Source organism: Chinchilla lanigera, unplaced genomic scaffold, assembly GCF_000276665.1.
Source record: "Chinchilla lanigera isolate Chin_1 unplaced genomic scaffold, ChiLan1.0 scaffold00028, whole genome shotgun sequence".
Lineage (NCBI taxonomy): Eukaryota > Metazoa > Chordata > Mammalia > Rodentia > Chinchillidae > Chinchilla > Chinchilla lanigera.
Genome location: NW_004955429.1, coordinates 5,719,515 through 5,735,248, shown reverse-complemented (window position 1 = coordinate 5,735,248; position 15,734 = coordinate 5,719,515). Strand labels below are relative to the sequence as shown.

General features: G+C 39.4%; 1 protein-coding gene across 1 annotated transcript in view; it reads right to left on the bottom strand.

Annotated features, from left to right (window-relative positions):
* Nucleotides 1-15,734, bottom strand: part of LOC102011029 (chromosome unknown open reading frame, human C10orf67) — a 124,214-nt gene that overhangs the window by 63,041 nt on the left and 45,439 nt on the right. The window lies entirely within an intron of this gene.

The following is a 15,734-nucleotide window of genomic DNA, read 5'->3' as shown; positions in this document are numbered from 1 at the left end:
GACCCAGGAGCCCTGCCGCTCCCGGAGAACTCGCTGCCTGGGCGCCTGTCACTTAAATTATAATACAGACATTCAAACTTTTGTTGTTTCTCTTTTGGCCTTTAGTTTTCAGAAATTTAATTGTGGATTGGTATGGATTCCTTTAGACATATCCTACACCAAGTTTTCTCGGCTTCTTAAACCTCTCAATTTATGGTCTTTTGCCAAATTTAGGGCATTATCAACCATTATTTCTTTGAATTTTTTTCAAACTCACTCTTTCTTTCCTCTCTATCTTGGACTTTGAATGTAAAAAACGACAACTCTTTCATTGTTGTCCCATGCACCCCTGGGTCTTTGTTGATTTTTAAAAAATCTATTGTCTTTCTATTTCAGGTTGGGTAAAATCTAGTGATCTGTGATGAAGTTCAGATTCTGTCCTCCATTATCTCCACTCTATTATTAGCTTGTCCTCTGAATGGAGAATGGCATTCGTTTGAGACTTTTTCAATTCTATAGCTTCAATTTTGTTTTTAAAAAGTAACTTCTGTCAGCTGGAATTTCATATTTTTTCATTTGTTTCCAGAGAATTTTGTGTATGTGTGTATGTATGTATGCATGTATCTATGTATTTATAGTGCTAGAAGTTGAATGCAGGGAACATTGAGAGCTACCTACTCAGCTCTTTTCGTTTTATTTTGAAACAGGACTTTGCTAAGTTTCCTAAGTTAGCCTTGAATTTGAGATCCTCCTGACTCAGGTTCCTAAGTAGCTTGGATTACACCCTGCCACACAATTTCTTGGTGAAGAATTTTATGATTGTTTTTAAAAATCTTTGTAAAGAAAATCTAACCTATCATTTACATAGGTGTTGGATTTGATTTTCTTTTCTCCTTCAAGTTGTGATTTTCCAAGTTCTTGATATGAATGATTCCCAGTTGTACCCTCAACATTTAAATGTTATGTAATGAATTCTTTAATATCATAAATAAAATATAATATTTAATATTGTATTTTGATATCATATAATTTAACCTTTTTAAAAGAAGACATGAAACAAGTGGAAGTATACTTCAGATTCCTACCAACACCTCCCCAGCAAAAGTGGAACACTGACTCCTACTTTCTTATTGAAGATAGGCAGGGTGAAAATTTACCTCCTGCTGTCACCAAAAGAGAGTGGACACAGGCTACTTCTTTGCTGTAGAGTGGGAATGAAGCTCCACTCCCCATTTATAGCAGAGGCTGGGGTGAATCTGGAGTATCAACTTGCCTTGCACTATCTCATTGCTCCCATTGGAGGTGGAGAATTGCTCTGGTCCTCACCACGCCCCACTTGCTTGGGAAGTTGAGGAAGTATTGTCCTGATCAGCCACACAAAGCACCTCCTTGTTTAGTATCCTGTTCACGCCTGTTGGTGCTGGATGGGACCAGAGGCTCAGCTCCTCATGGGGCTCCATTGCCAAAGGGGCTCCATTGCCAAAGGGAGTAGAGAAGAGAGCTGGAGTTGACTAGCATTGTCTCAGCTTTCCTCTTTAAGTCTTTCTGTGATTAGTTGTTTGAGGGGATGGAAGCTCAAGGCAATGCTGGATCCTTCTGATATTGTTACAGTAGGGGCATGATAGGGAGGCTATAGGCAATCTAAACTCTACCTTCTTTCCCCTAAAGTAGGACGGAAGATCAGCTGTCACCTGGCCTTATCAACATTGCCCCCACAAGGGAATTATGGCACCACCATCTGCTTCCTCTAGTTCAAGAACATCAGATTAGGTCCCTCCTTCCTCTTTGGCTTCTGCACACCACCTGTAGAATAGAACGGTTTCCTGTCCCTGTCAGGCAGATCTCAGAAGATTAACTCAACATTTAGTCTTGTCAACACACTAGCCTTGCAGGGAAATCAAGTCACTTTTGCTTGCTTTTGAGGGCTGTGAGGGTAAGTTGGAAGATCAATTCCCTGTCACTCTTCTTCTGTTATTTGGCTAGGGAAGCCAGGATTTTCTTGGAGATGGCTTTTTTGATCTTTTTTTTGGTTGGTTCTGGGTTGGAGCCATCTAGTGTGACCTGATGGTTGATATAAGAAAACCAGTAAGGAAATGTAGGAGACTCACTGCCATGCCATTCTCAAGGGTCTAAAGATAATCCACCTTATTCTTTTGCCTTCTTGGGTCTTCCCATATTTTCTGGTGCTATGTGTAAGGTTTTACAGTTGTGAAAGTAGAATCTGGGAAATATGGGCTTCTGTATCTTTACTAGCACCAGAAGTCTCAACAACTCAGTTTTCAAATGGGGAAAATACTGGTGCACACACTTCAAAAAAAGAATATAAATGAATGGCCAGGAAGCAAAAAAGATGTGTTTGATGCAATTAATGGCTACAGAAATACAATTAAAGTCACAGTGAGACATCACTCCATACCCACTAGAATAGCTAAAGTAAAAGATTAAAACCACCAAATGTTTGCAAAGATGTAGGACAAACAGAATGCTCATACTGTGTTGGTGGGAATGAAAAGTGGTATAATCACTTTGGAAAAAGATCTGTATATTATAACTCAAGAGATACCCACTATTAAATAACAACTCTACTCCACAGTCCTCAATATATGAAGACATGGTAAAAGGATGTGTAAGAGAATATTCATAGCAGGCTTATTAACAATTGTCAAAAATAGAAGACAGCCCAGGTATTTATCAATAGCAGGATGGGTAAACTAACTAGCACAAACTGGAATTTTACTCAAGATTAACAAGAAACAAACTAAGGATACGCATAACATGGCTGAATCTCAAAAATATTGTGGGGAATGCAAGAAATCTTTCAGAAGAGTGTACACTATGTAATTCTGTTTATATACAGTTTTAGAAAAGAAAAAAGTAATTTAGGATTAAAAACGAATAGTGGTTGCTTTATGAGGAGGAGAGTAGTGAATGCCTGGCTAGGGTTATGTGGGGATGATTGTGACGTGGCAGTAATGTTTATTTGTTGACTGGAATTTGGACAAATATAATTTGTCAAAACTCATTAAATGGTGCTGCAAAGGTAGCTTAATATAAATATCTGTCTATAGTCCTGAGTTCAGTCCCAAGAACAGTAAAATAGAACAAAACAAAACAAACAAAAACCTACTTATCAAGTGGTATCCTTAAAACATATGTATTTCATTGTATAGAAATATTATCTCAAGAAGATGGCAGAGTGGTAAGCAGCAGACAAAGAGCCTCTCTGAGAGCTGCCATCCAGACACTGGAATATAACAACAAAAGAAGACAGGAAGGAGGGAAATGTGTCCCTGGACCCAGGAGGGATATGAAGTGAGAATTGAAGCCCTCAGGGAGAGTGAAGAGAGAAACTTCAACAAAGCAGGAGGTAGCCAGTAGAGCCTTCTCCCTGAGTTGGGGCTCACTGTGTGAGAGGAATGGTTCACACCTGCAGATACCTGGTGACTGCTGGCAACAGGGAGATGCAGCAGTGGAAGGGAACAGTGGATGTGGACGGCTGCACTAGCTGATGGTGAATGCTGAGGGCTAGGTCATCCCCTGAGAGACAGCAACTGGCTGGGAGCCATCTTGGAGAGGGGTCAACTGAGCTCAGAACTCAGAACAGCTCCTGGATCCATCTAATGGCTCCCAGTGACTTCAAGCCTACAGACAGTGCCCTGAGTGCTGCAGGCTGAATGGGTCTAGTGTCAGCCCCCATGGCCAGAATACAGCCTAAACTTCAGGGGAAATAAAGGTGCAGGCTCGCTGAGATTATCTACTTCCCCACCATAAAGCTACTGCTGGCTTGCTGGGATAAATCAACACAGATCTGGACTCTGTCTCCACACGTTGTCTACCAGTGACAGCAGAGACAAACCTGGAAGTGGACTTTTTTCTTTTTCTTTTTTCCCTCTTTTTCTCTCTCTCTCTCTCTCTCTCTCTCTCTCTCTTTTTTTTTTTTTTTTTGTTCTGGTGGTGGTTGTTTTTTTTCTCTTCATGGTTTTCTCTTCTTTTTATATGAATGTAAATGTGGTTTCTAGCCTTTTTGTGGTTGCTGTTCTGTTCTTTCTTTTATTTCTTCCTTCTCTCTTTCCCTCCCTCTCTTTCCCAAAGTTATCCTGATCCCTCTTTCTCCTCTAGCCTTACTTCTAATCAGTTTCTTTTCTTCTACCTCTCTATTTTCCCCCTAAGTCTTTTAAATTGTAACCCCTGAGATTAAAATGGACATATTAAAGACTTATATAGTGCATAAAATTTTCTAGTTTGTTTTAGATTTTGTTATATAACCACAAATCTAGTTCATATGGTCAAAGGTGGCAAATTAATGCTACCTCAGCTTGTCATTTTCTAGGCTGTGCTTGATGCTATTGTTATTGCTGATGGTACCACTTTAGCCAAAAGTGCCAAAGAAGTGGATCTTTTTCTTTTTCTTTTTTGATGGAATCCCCATTTTGGGAGAAATAAAGGTGCAGGCTTGCTGAGATTATCTACTTCCCCACCATAAAGCTACTGCTGGCTTGCTGGGATAAATCAACACAGATCTGGACTCTGTCTCCACATGTTGTCTACCAGTGACAATAGAGACAAACCTGGAAGTGGACTTTTTTCTTTTTCTTTTTTCCCTCTTTCCCTGTCCCTGTGGGACAGTGCCAAAGAACAAGGGCTGGGCCAAGCAGGCAACAACTTCTTATCCCCAACAAGTTGAAGAGGTAGGATCTTGCAACAGACTCAAAACCCAAAACTCAGCAACACCTGGAAGACACCTCAGAGAAATAGTCATTTTCTAAGCATTCTAAATACTAACAAAAAAGCAACTCACCACAGGCAATTTACAAGCATCAAATTAAACTAAAAAAAAGGAAAAGAAAATGAGAAGACACTTAAACAAGATGCAGCCCCAAACATCCAGTTTACCAAAAGCAAACCCAAGGGGTAATGAGGTGGGACAATCCAAAAGCCATTCACCTGGCCTCTCTGAAGTGGTAACAACAAAGCAATTGAACGAGGCTCTAGAAAAAATCAAATCAGAAATAATTTCTCAGATAACAGCCACAATGGAAACCATGTTTAGTGACCCTGTCTAGAGGAGATACAGATAAAAAAAATGGAGAAGCTTAAGGAAATGATGGAAACCGTAAATACTCAGCATAGGAAAGAAATGGAATCCATAATGCAGATTCAAGCAGATATCCAAGAAATAAAAATGGATATTTATCCATTTAAAATAGTTGCAGCAAAATGAGCCAATGTGAGGACAGAATCTCAGATATAGAAGACAAGCTTGTGATTAGCAATCATGAAAAGAAGGATTTTTTTAAAATGATAAGGGACCATGAGAAATAAATCCAGCAGCTGCTAGATGAGGCAAAGAAGAATAAGATTGATTAGAGTCAGTGAAAAAGCAAGAGAAACCACAAATGATATTTTTTTAAAAAAAACCTGTTCATAGACGTCATGGCAGAAAACTTCCCTGGTAGGGAAAAAGAATTTGATACAAATAAGTGAGGCATATAGAACTCCAATTAGTGATGATTAAAAAAAAATCTACAGCCAGGCATATCACAGATTCCAGAAATTCAACACAAGAATAGACAATTAAAAGCTGTTAGGGAAAAAAACCCAAATCACATATAAAGGAAAGCCCATCAGAATCACAGCTGACTTCTCAGCACAAACCCTCAAATCAAGGACAGTTTGGAGTGAAGTATTAAAAGCTCCAAAGAAAAACAGCCTCCAACTCAGACTGATTTACCCCACAAAAATATCTTTAAATATTGATGGAGAAATAAAATACTTCCATAACAAAGAACACCTGAGGCCATTTATGATCACCAAACCAGCACTCCAAAACATTCTGAAGGACGTTCTAGAAACAATTAACAAGGACTACAACTCCATTAACCCCAACAGAAGGAATCCATCAGGCAAGGCAAACAATTAAATGGGCCAGGGAGGGGGAATTAACAACAAGAAAATAACATGACAAGTCAATACATATGAGTTATAGCCACCAATGTTAATGTAATGCAAATTCAATTGACCAATCAAAAGACACAGACTGGTAGAATGGATCAAAAAGAAACATCAAACAATATGCTGAATACAAGAAACACATTTAATTCAAAAAGAAATTAAAAAAAGAAATTCATAGACTAAAAGTCAAAGGATGGAAAACAATACTCCATATGACAGGAAACCAGAAAAAAAGCAGGGTTAGCTATTTAATTGCAGATAAAGTGAATTTCAAGCCAAGAGTGACTAAGAGAGACAAAGAAGTCACTACATCCTTGGAAAGGGAACAATTCAAGAGCAAGAGATAACTATCATAAATATATGTGCAACAAATACCAGTGCACCCAACTATATAAAACAAACATTAATGGACAAGAAAAATCAAATAAGCACTAATACAATTGTATTGGGGGAATCTCAGTACCCCACTGTCACAAAAAGCTCAACTAGACAAAAAAAATCAATAATGAAGTATTAGAACTGAGCTAAGCTTTTGAACAAATGGACTTAGCAGATATGTACAGAGTGTTCGTTCTCCAAAATGGAGCATATACTATCTCACAGAGCATGCTTAAGTAAATGCAAAGGAATTGGAATTATCCCATGCATATTATCAGACCATAGGGCAATAAAATTGGAAATCAAGGCTGGGAGTAGTGGCACATTCCTGTAATCCCAGCACTTGAGAGGCTGGCCCAAGAGGATCATTGAGAGCTCAAGACCAGCCTGGGCTACAAAGTGAGCTCAAGGCCAGCCTGAGTGGAACCCTGTCTCAAAAAGGTGAAAAATAAATAAATAAAAAATGAGGAAGGAAAGAAAACATTCAAACAAAGCTTTATAAATGGGAAGGGAGAAGGGGTTGAAGAGAGGGTAAAAGAATAGGGAAAAAAGAAAAATAAATTATATAAGGTATAGATATAAATTCTCTATAATGAATGTGATCATTATGTTTATCTGAAATGTACCAATAAAATCTAAATGAAATGAAAAAGAAATATCTCAAAAGAAAGCAGTGAAGTAAACATAAACAAATGTTAAAGCCTAGTTAATGATGTACATGTTGTAGAATTTATAAAAAGTGTACTAATGGCTTTAGCATGTTTCAAAATATATCATAAAGATGATGGGCTGATGGATTGAGGTTGATAAGATATCTAACTAGGTGATAAAGTAAGATGATAAATTGCTCACAGTAAAATCTAGGTGGTGGCCTTACAGGCAGGCATTCACTACAAAATTATTTTTTGAAGGCTTGAAATTTTTCATGGTACAATATTGGGGGATAAGATTATGCTGACTTATGTGGAGAGTAGACAAGAGAGAAGACTGTAAGGGATCAATGAATATATTCTTCAGTAATCCAGGGAAGAAGTATTAGTGGGTTAATATAGTGGGTGGGAGAGAAGCAATGAAAATAGAAAGAAACTTGAGGATGTGAGCTGTAATTGTGGAGGGAAGTTGACTATTGTCTATCACATTGGATGAAATTGAGATGAACAGCAAAGGAAGCAGAGAAATGACGGCTGACTCTTAGGTTTCTGCATAGCAGAACCACTATGAACTGAGGAAGACTGATTTGAAGAATTAAATTCAATAGTGTTTGGCACTCTCAAATTCAAAAGGTCTGTGATTTTCAAGTGTACATGTTTGTTAGGTAACTGGAATTGTAAGACTAGAGTGCTAAGGAGAGGTATGGACTGAAGGTGGGACTGTGGGAATTGTAAGAATGCAGATGATGAGGGAATGGACAGCTCACCAAGAAAAAAAGTACAGAAAGCAGAAAAAAAAAACCCTCACTACACTAAGTCTAAGGAAATCCAACAGTGGGAGACTTAATGAGGAAGAAAACCAGCAAGGTAGGGCCAAGAATGGGAAACTGAGAGCTGAAGTAAAGCTAAGAATAAGGTAAGAAGATGAAAAGGAGAGAAGTCTATCTGAAGTAAGGAAGAATGGCAAACAACACAGAAAGGTGGTGAATAGTCAGGTAAGGGGAAAGAACAGTCAAGGTAACAGAAACATCCAGCATGCTCTGAAGTTTTTTTTAATATGCCTTCTAAACAAACACACTATACTATCATGCTCTATCATCAGGCAACCACTGGTTTGCCTTCTACCACTATAGATTAGTTACAATTTTCTATAATTTTATATACTTTAGACCATTGTATTCTTTGTTTTTTCTGGCTTTTCTCACTCAGCAGCATAGCTATTTTGAGTTTTACCCTTGCTGCTTTGTGTAAGAATACTCCATTCTTTTCTACTGATGAGCAATATTCCACTGGACAAATATAATAAAAGTTATTTATCTGTGTGTAGTAGTGGGCTTGTCTTTTACAGTTGATGTCTAGATGTGCTCCCAAAGCCTCAGTGTGCTCACAGATGGGGCTTTGGGGAGGTGCTGCATCATGGGGCGTGATATTCATCGGTGGGTTACCCACGGCTGAGTACCTAGCTAAATGTGATGTTGGGCAGTCAAGCCTGGTCATAGAAAGTGGGTCACTGAGGTATGGCCTGGAAGGGTCTATCTCCTTCCCTCCTTCCTTGATCACTCTCTGCTCCCAGCTGCTGCCATGCCTTTAGCTTTTTCTCCTCTGCAATGCTCCTTCTCCCTTCATTCTGCCTTGCAGCCTGCTGACTATGAACTGAAACCTCTACAAACTGTGAGCCAAATAAACCTTAGAGTTGTGGGTGTTGGGTATTGTGGCTCAGAGAAAAGAAAGTAACTAAGGCATTGTTCATTTATCTGTTAATATCAAGTTGTTTCTAATTTTTGGCTTTTCCAGATACACGCTGTGAACATTTGTGTTCAAGTCTTTGTGTGGACATATGTTTTTATTTATCTTGGGCAAATACCTACCAGTAGAATGGCTAGGTACCAGATAATGTGTTAAGTATAGATTTTTAAAAAATTCTTTTAATGTGCCAAAATATGCTCCAAAGTGGCTGCATAGTTTACATACCCATCAACAGTGACAGGAATTCTAGTTGTTCCACATCCTTGATAACACTTGCTATGGTCAGATCTTTAAGTTTTAGCCATATAGTGAGTGTATACTACTATCCTGTTGAGATTTTAATTTGCATTTGCCTAAAGACCAATGATGTTGACAGCTTTTCATGTCATTGATTGTGATTTGTTCATTTTCTTTAGTGAACTATCTGTTCAAATAGTGTCCCCATTTTTTTTTTTGTCTTTTGAGACAGGGTCTTGCTATGCAGTTCAGGCTGACCTTAAGCTCACTTTGTACCCCAGGCTGGTCTTGAATTTACAACGATCCTCCTGCCTCAGCCTCCTAAGTTCTAGGATTACAGGAATATGGCACCACTCCCAGCTCTCATTTTTTTAGAAAAAAATTAAGCTATTTACTATATTTTTAAATTATAAGGCTTCTTTGTATATTCTAAATCCTTTGTTGAACATATTTTGTGAGTATTTTCTCCTATCCTATGACTTGCTTTTTCATTTAAAACTTGTACAGCAAAAATTTAGTATTTAGATAAGTGAAATTTATGTTATTTAAGAAATCTTTGCTAAAACTAAAGTCACGAAAACACTTTCTTATGCCTTATTCTGAACATCTTGCAATTTTAGTCATTACATTTAGGTTTCTGGTCCACTTCAGGTTAATTTTTAAGAAGGGGCTTTGAGATTTATTTCTTTCCTGCAAAAACTCATCCTAGTACAGCATCAGCTAGAAGTCTGAAGTCTCATTATAAAAATCAGGTCCAAGTGCAGTCACTTGGAGTATGGTCTGTCTTGATCTGAAGACCCAGAAACCAAAGAGGCAAGTCCAGTCATTCCAGCAGCATTGTTGAAAAGGTTGTCCTCTGCTGGTTGAGTTACTCTGGATCATTTGTCAGAAATTGACTCACCATATATGACCTACAGGGTCTAGGTTCCAGGCTTTCTGTTCTATTCTGTCAGTCTGTGTGTTTACCCTTACACCAGTACCACTTGATCTTGACTATACAGCTTTATAGTAAGTTTTGAAACCAGGTTGTGCAAGTCCTCCAACTTTATCCTATTTCAAAATTGTTTCAGATATTCAAGGTCCATATAACCTTTAGGATGAACTTGTTCATTTTAACAGGAAAACCGGATTTTGATCAATGTGGTGTTGAAGCTGTAAATCACTTTGGAGGTAATTGACAGCTTTGTAATATTCATCTCATGAGTCACGGACATGGTATATTTCTCCATCTCCTTATCTTTTTAATTTCACTCAGCAGTGTTTTATATTATTTACTGTACAACTTTTGTACATATTCATTGCACAATTTTTGATGCTATCAAGACTGCTGTTCTTTAAAATGTCAATTTTTGATTGCTTACTACCTGTACATAGATTCATGATTTTTGTACCTTGATCTTTGCAGTCTTGCTAAATTCACTTATTAATTCTAGTGGCTGTTTTGTAAATTTCTTAGAATACTTTATAAAGATGATCATGTCATCTAGAAAAAAATAGTTCAATTTTTTTCCCCCCTTTCTAATCTAGGTGAAACTGATTTCTTTTCTTTGTGTTACTGCACTGGTTAGGACCTAAAATACAATGTTTAATACAAGTGGCAAGAGCAGAAATTCTTGTCTCATTTTGACTTTGGCTTAAAACACTGAGTCTTTCACTATAAAACATAGAGTAGTTGTGTTTGATTCACATCCATTACCATGCTGGGGATGGTCTCTTCTATTTCCAGTTTACTGGTAGTTTTTTATTTTTATCATAAATGGATACTGGACTTTCTCAAGTGCTTTTTGTGCATCTGTCTGCTCTCTGGATCCAGTGTTTTATGTCCTTCTCTTGAGTAAGGTACGTTCATCTTCATGAAAGATCTCCAAAATCTTATGCTATTACGCATCAACTGGAAGTCTGAGATCTCGTTATCTAAATCAGGTCCAGGTGCAATTCTCCTTGAGTACGGCCTCTCTTTATCTGAAGACTCAGAAACTAAAGAGACAAGTTATGCATCCCCACACAGCCAACATAGGAATATGGTGGACTATAGGTTTAATAATATCCCTTAGTTATTGGAGGCTGATCAGGTCCACAATCTCCTGAATGAGTATATGGCGAAGGCTAAATAAAAAGAGGTAAATGGAATGATTTCAGGGCTCCAGCAGGATCAAAGCCCTCTCACATAATTCAAGATTCTCTCAGGATTAAGACCAAGACCTTCTCTAGGTCGCCTGTATTTATTTGGTTATCAGAAGAAGGGAGGGGAGTACTCAAGAAGGGTAGAACCACTCCAGGACTTCTCTAAATAAGGTATTAAATTAATTCTTAGTAAGGATTAGGTTAATCCACCCAGGAGTGAGATGCCTGAGGCTATAGTCTTTATCCAGCTGAGATCTGATCCAGCTGTCCTTGGCTGTGATCTTCTCTTATCCTTTGAGGCTTTCTGGCTTCATCTACCACTACAGGTTTTAGTAGGGATTAGGGACACAGCAGTTCACTTACTATGAGTCTGCCATTTCCAGATAAGGAGCCTAGGCCTTGGACAGATTCACAAGTGAACGTGAAAAGCCAGTTGATTAATTTAAGTCTTGCTCAGGTCTGCTTCATAGTGGTCTCCATAAGTGGAACACAGGGTTAGCACTAGAGAACCCACTCTTTTCCCAAAAAGGTAAGAATGGGAGGCACAGAGCAATCACTGACTCACAGTAATTCTGAAATCTGACTAGGCACACATTGCCATCGTCTCGATGAAGGCCAGATCCTACTCCTATCAAACTGCCACAGATAGTAAATACTGCTGGAAAATGCCAATTTCTGCAGTCTGTGAGGTAGTCACATTGTTTCTCACTTGTGGTTCTTTATTTTCCACTGTGCTTCCTTACATTGTGTCATATGCTTTGCTCCTATCAATTTAAGGGAAACTTATAGGATTCTCTGAGGCTTAGGATTAAAGTACTTTCTTCTAAAGAGTATTTCTATTTGCTTCTGTCAGGGTCCTTGCTGTTCAACTAAATGGGAGGTTTCAGATTTCTTGGACACGAACTTGAGTTGCAAACCCACTGGAAGCCCCGTATATCCTCAGAACCCCTCGGGAGGAGATTGTTCCCCCATACTTTGTTCAGTATGGAGCCAACTTTCCTTGGCAGCCTTTGACGTGCTAGGGAAGCTACAGGTTTACTTTTGGTTCACATTCAATTCACTCTGCAAAAATGGTCTTTGATTCTAGCTGATATGAGGCATCACGGCTATCTCCTCCACCCTGTGCTCTGAACTATGCCTTTGTGTAGTGCAGACTGGTAAATCCCTGTAGGGTAAACCAACCTTGGAATGCTCAGATGATCCCTGTATGTTTGGTCCATTATCCCTTTATTTCCTTCTCGATTTCTGATGCTTTTACAAATATGCTTGTAATATATTTTTAGAGGGAGCAGTTTGAAGGCTTAGTTCACTTGATAATATCTGCCAATAATCAGTATCATTGTGGTTTGGACCTTCTTTCCCATAAGAATTTCAGTTCCTCAGAATCCTCTTAATTACATTGGAGTAGGTTTGTGAACTTATATACATTTAGAATCCCTGAACTGATAGGAGAAGCTTCCAGTTCTCTCGCCATTAGCATGGCCAAGTCTCTCAGTTTACTTAGGATGGAGGGATTCCTGGGCTGTAGGACTTGCAGTGCTAAGATCAAGAGTCCTGGGCAAACCAGGGTGAGCTGTCAGCAGCGGAAAGTTTGAGACCCACAGGGATAGGACCTAGAAGTTAATAGTGGAAACCACACCTTAGTAATTTTATGCATTATGTAGCATGTGTGTATTAACAGTATTACCAGCTTATTAAACTATGTATCATTCATGCCATTTGTGAATTAAGCCATTTTTACCCATTCATTTTTGTTATTGCTTCTTTCATTGACTCATGGCAAATATTTATGGAGCACCTGTTCATGGCAGCTACCATGCTAGGTTTGGGGGTATAATCTCTTGTTGTTTTTTTTTGTTTTGTTTTGTTTTTTTTCTGGTACTGGGAATTGAACTCACAACTTCGCACTTGCCAGGCAGGCGCTGTGCCACTGAGCTAAATCCCCAGCTCCTGGGGGTATAATCTCGAACAAGATAAATTTGCTGGTACAGTTCTTCACTGGCAGCAAAGAGATCAGTTAATGGGACATCTCTACAGAGAGTGGTGAGAGCCAGGGGAGGAAAACCAGGTGTCATGTGAGTGAATGTCAGGTGCGTATCTCATCCAGGTAGTGTGCGGTGGGGAAGTTTTCCTGAAGCAGTGGTGTCTGAACTAAAGCATCTGTGGACATTAACCAGGTGGCAGTCAAGGGAGGGAACTTCAGCTAGGAGAAACTGTACTTGAGGATCTTGACATAAACCTCCTGATTCTAAGCAGAAAATTGTGTTTGCTGAGTTCACGCAGGGTGCTTTGCTGAGAGAGTCCGTGGGCCTCATCAGATGAACTTTGAACAACACATGCTCAAGGGCGTTCTGCCATTCCAAGGTTTGTCTCTTCCCCTTTGGCTTCATAAATAGATTGTGAAGATTGAGCAGGGCTATCCAGTGTCTGGGACTGCATGGAACACATTTGCCAGAACAGTGGGCAGGACTCACTGGTGGTGAAACAAGGACCACATGGACAGTAAAACTTGCTTTTCTGCCAGCCAGAGCATACAGGGATGCAGCACGCTCTACCATGCTCATGTTACATTGGCCTTGACTGAAGGCCGCTATCCTTAGGACATCAGTGTCCATAAAGGTTTGCACAAATTGATGGAAGGAAATCATTTTCCCAGCAGGGTGGTCAAACACTGCTACATCACATGAGACAGGACTGGGAAGACTTTAAGCTTGACTCAAGGGAACTCAGACTTCAGGAATCCACTTATGAGCGCATGCAGACTGCAGTGGTAATGTGGTACTGTTTTCCCTGTCTGAAGCTAGAGCAACTCCTGTACCTCCTTCCTATCTCTAGATTGTTCAGAGAAACCTCACACACTGCGACTAAGCAGGTGGAAGTTAGGTCAGAGGAAGAATTCAAACATGGTACTTTTTTGTGAGGACTCTTTCTCCCTCTTTTGTGAGTCTCCAGATTTTTAGGCTAACTCACCCTAGGAATCATAGGAAGACAAGAAATTATTTCATACACTTTGTCAAAACTCATATTAAGGATCCAATCTCTCCATACTTCATTGCTTACTTGTATTAACTGATTGTACCTTTTTACTACCAGTTTTATTTATTTTTATTTTTTATTTTCCCATTTTAAAATAGAAATTATTGCCATATGTGGTGGCACATGCCTATAATCTCAGCACTCAAGAGGCTGAGGCAGGAGGACATAAACCCCCTGATGGCTGTGAGTTCAAGACCAGCCTGGGCTACAAAGGGAGCTCAAGGCCAGCCTGAACTGCACAGAGAGGACCTGTTTCAAAAAGGTCCCCACAAAAAAAGAAATTACTCTTTAGAACAGTGTTAGATTACCGCAAAATTGAGCAGAAAGTACAGATAGCTGTCGCATACATCCATCCTCACCTTTGTCCTTCTCTCCGTCAACTCTAGAATTAGAGCAATACTTATGTAAACTCTGATGAACAGACAGACACTGGCAGATCATTAATCACCCCATGTCCATACAGACAGATTCACTTCTGAAGTTATACAGTACCTTCTCTGGTATTGGACAAGTACATAATGACATGCACCCGTACTACCAGCTTTTTGACCTTTATTTTACACTAGAGTCTCAACAGCCCAGAACATAACTTGTACTGCACTGAGACATGGTAATAGACAAATGTGGGACAAAAACCTTTCAGCTAGAATGTTTTAAATTTTTCTAAAATGGCTGGGGTCAACTCCCCAACCTCCCGCTCCTCATCACTACAATCACAAATCCCAGTTTATGGAAAAAAGCAGGATAGCGCAGAACACAGGAGCCCAAGAGTAACAAAGCCAGCCTCCTTCCAAGTGCACAACAGGAGGCTAGGGGGAGAAGGGACAGGAAACAGCGGCCATGCTTACTTAGCCCAGGGCAGGTGCGCCGTGGCAACCTTGGTGACAATGAGAACCATCAGCTCACTCCTTCTCCAGGAAACACAAACCCCCAAACTAGTTCCAAGCATCCTGGAGGCTCTTGGGGGATTTGGGAGACAGACTGTTGATACTTGGCAACAAGCTTGGGGCTCAACAAATTTCTTAAACAGCAAAATAAAATGTGATTGGTTCTCCCATGTGCAATATAATAGCATCTATTAAATGCTTACAGTTAGAAAAGGGAAAGGGGCAAAGTAACTCAAAGGGAATGAAGTCTGCTCCTAGCATAGGCACAAATTCACGGACTGTGTAATTTAATTTCTTGGCTGTTTCTGCTAACAAACTCATAATATAACATTTGCTTCCCACCCTGTTAAAACACTTTTGATTTCAATAACAATATGCACACATTTAGTTGTTTGTTTTGGGGAAACCGAGCCCAGACTTCACAGAGATGACCGAAGACAGTCAGGATGGGGTGGAAGAAAAATGACTAAGTGACACAAATGACAGCGATTATTTATTTTTGTATGCCAGGTACTTAAAAGCAAAACGTTCAAAATGACATATTTGTTAATGCATGGTTTTTGTGAATAGCTGGCTATAATTTTTCCCCGTTGCCTGCATCCCCGAGTTGGTTTCATAGAAGGCTTTATTGTAATCCAGGAGCATTGTTTTGCATTAATTTCTATGACAAGGAACCCAAAACACAGGGTGCTGAGAGCAACAAAACAGAGTTGAGGAAACAGTCATGGCTTGGCACAAAATGTGA